The sequence below is a fragment of the Suncus etruscus genome, assembly GCF_024139225.1.
Source record: "Suncus etruscus isolate mSunEtr1 chromosome X unlocalized genomic scaffold, mSunEtr1.pri.cur SUPER_X_unloc_5, whole genome shotgun sequence".
NCBI classification, from domain to species: domain Eukaryota; kingdom Metazoa; phylum Chordata; class Mammalia; order Eulipotyphla; family Soricidae; genus Suncus; species Suncus etruscus.
This window is the reverse complement of record NW_026060325.1, coordinates 547,660-550,159: the sequence shown is the minus strand read 5'-3', so window position 1 is coordinate 550,159 and position 2,500 is coordinate 547,660.

Genomic DNA, 2,500 nt, shown 5'->3' with positions numbered 1-2,500 from the left:
ATAGGATGCCGGGGTTCGAACCCGGGTCGGCCACTTCCAAGCAAATGTCCTCCTAGCTATACTATCTCTTGGGCCCCTCCAAGATAGGTAATTTTTTTTTGAAAAATTTTAGGACCCCCCCAACATTCCCATTCCCCACCCAGAACGTGTCCTGGGTTCGAATACTGCAAGAGAGAGAGAGAGAGAGAGAGAGAGAGAGAGAGAGAGAGAGACAACCTCAGGGGGGGCATATGGGATGTCAGGGATCGAACCTGCGTCCTTCGGAGACAGTCTATCATTCATTCCTTCATTCATTCTTTCATTTCCCACACTAGGAAGCGAAACCTAGACAGAACCCCACCCCAACACCCAAGACCCCCCCCAAAAAAATTTGGACCCACTTACCGAGCCGTAGAGACGGGCCTTCCATGTGTCCACTTTGCCGGGCCCCCCCCAGCTGTCCGTCTGGGGTTCGAGGAGCGTCCACTTCGTTCGAACCCCAATTTCTGGGCCCGTCTCCAAGGCCTGATTCCTTCTCAGATTTTTTTGGGGGGGACTTTTTTGGGGGGGGCACATGCAGAAGAAAAATGGAGTCTAGGACTGGATGGGGCCCCCCAAAAAAGTCTCCACCCCCCCAGAAAAAAAAAAACAACAACAACTGGACTGGGGTTTTCTTCTAGGCCAAGCTCGGAAGTCAGAGATCTCTGAGAGGCAGGGTTCTCCTGTGGGAGGCCGGGGGTCCAACCCTGGGCGTGAGGCTCCGCCGTGCTGCCGGGCCCCGAGTTCAAGAGCAATTTGGAAGTTGTGTGTTGTGGGTCCTGCGCTTCCTTTATACACACAACCCCACCCACCCACCCCCGGCCGAGGGAGGGAGGAGTTGTGTTTCCTCATCGGGTTGAGAAACCCAGCGGCCGGCCTGGGCCTTGGCCTGTTCCCAGATTTCCAGACGCCGGGCCGTGGGGGTTGGGTGTTGTCTAAGGAAACAACCGGCGGAGGGAAGAGACACAGAGAGACACAGAGACAGAGAGGGAGAGGGTGAGAGACAGACACAGAGAAATAGAAAGAGACAGGGAGATCGAGACAGAGAAAGGAGACAGAGAAACAGAAACAAACCGAGGCAAAGACAGAGACACAGAGAGACAAACAGACACAGAGAGACAGAGAGACACAGAGAGTTGGAGAAGCAGAGAGACAGAGAGAGGGAGAGGGTGAAACTGATAGAAAGAGGGAGACAAAGAGACAGAGAGAGGAGACAGAGAGATAGAGACAGAAAAAGTAGAGAAACAGAAACAAACCAAGACAAAGACAGAGACACAGAGAGACAAACAGACACAGAGAGACAGAGAGACACAGAGAGTCAGAGAAGCAGAGAGACAAAGAGAGGAGACAGAGAGATAGAGAGAGAAGAGACCAATAGAGACAAAGACAGAGAGAGACACAGAGAGACAGAGTGGAGACAGAGAGGGAGAGGGTGAAAGTGATAGGGAGAGAGAGAGAAAGAGAGACAGAGACAGAGCGATAGAAAGAGACAGAGAGAAGAGACAAATAGAGACAAAGACAGAGAGACACAGAGACACAGAGAGTCAGAGAAGCAGAGAGACATAGCAGAGATGGAGAGAGAGGGAGAGGGTGAGAGTGATAGGGAGGGAGAGAGAGACAAAGAGACAGAGCAGAGAGGGAGAGGGTGAAAGTGATAGGAAGAGAGAGACAAAGAGACACAGAGACAGAGAGATAGAAAGAAACAGAGCAGAGAGGGAGAGGGTGAGGTTGAGAGGGAGACAAAGAGAGACAGAGAAAGACACAGAGACAGAGAAAGGAGACAGAGAAACAGAAACAAACCGAGACAAAGACAGAGACACAGAGAGACAAACAGACACAGAGAGACAGAGAGACACAGAGAGTCAGAGAAGCAGAGAGACACACAGAAAGAGAGAGGGTGAGACTGATAGAAAGAGGGAGACAAAGAGACAGAGAGAGGAGAAGAAAGATAGAAAGAGACAGAGAAGAGACAAAGACAGAGAGAGACACAGAGAGACAGAGAGGGAGAGGGTGAAAATGATAGGGAGAGAGACAAAGAGAGACAGAGACAGAGAGATAGAAAGAGACAGAGCAGAGAGGGAGAGAGTGAGGTCGAGAGGGAGAGGGAGACAAACAGACAGAGACAGAGAAAGAGAAAGAGACAGAGAGATAGAGACAGAGAAAGGAGACAGAGAAATAGAAACAAACCGAGACAAAGACAGAGACACAGAGAGACAGAGAGACACAGAGAGACAGAGAGACACAGCGAGTCAGAGAAGCAGAGAGACAGAGCAGAGATGGAGAGAGAGAGGGAGAGGGTGAGAGTGATAGGGAGAGAGAGACAAAGAGAGACAGAGACAGAGAGATAGAAAGAGACAGAGAGATAGAGACAGAGAAAGGAGACAGAAACAGAAACAAACCGAGACAAAGACAGAGACACAGAGAGACATGGAGAGACAGAGCAGAGACAGAGGGGGAGAGGGTGAAAGTGATAGGGAGAGAG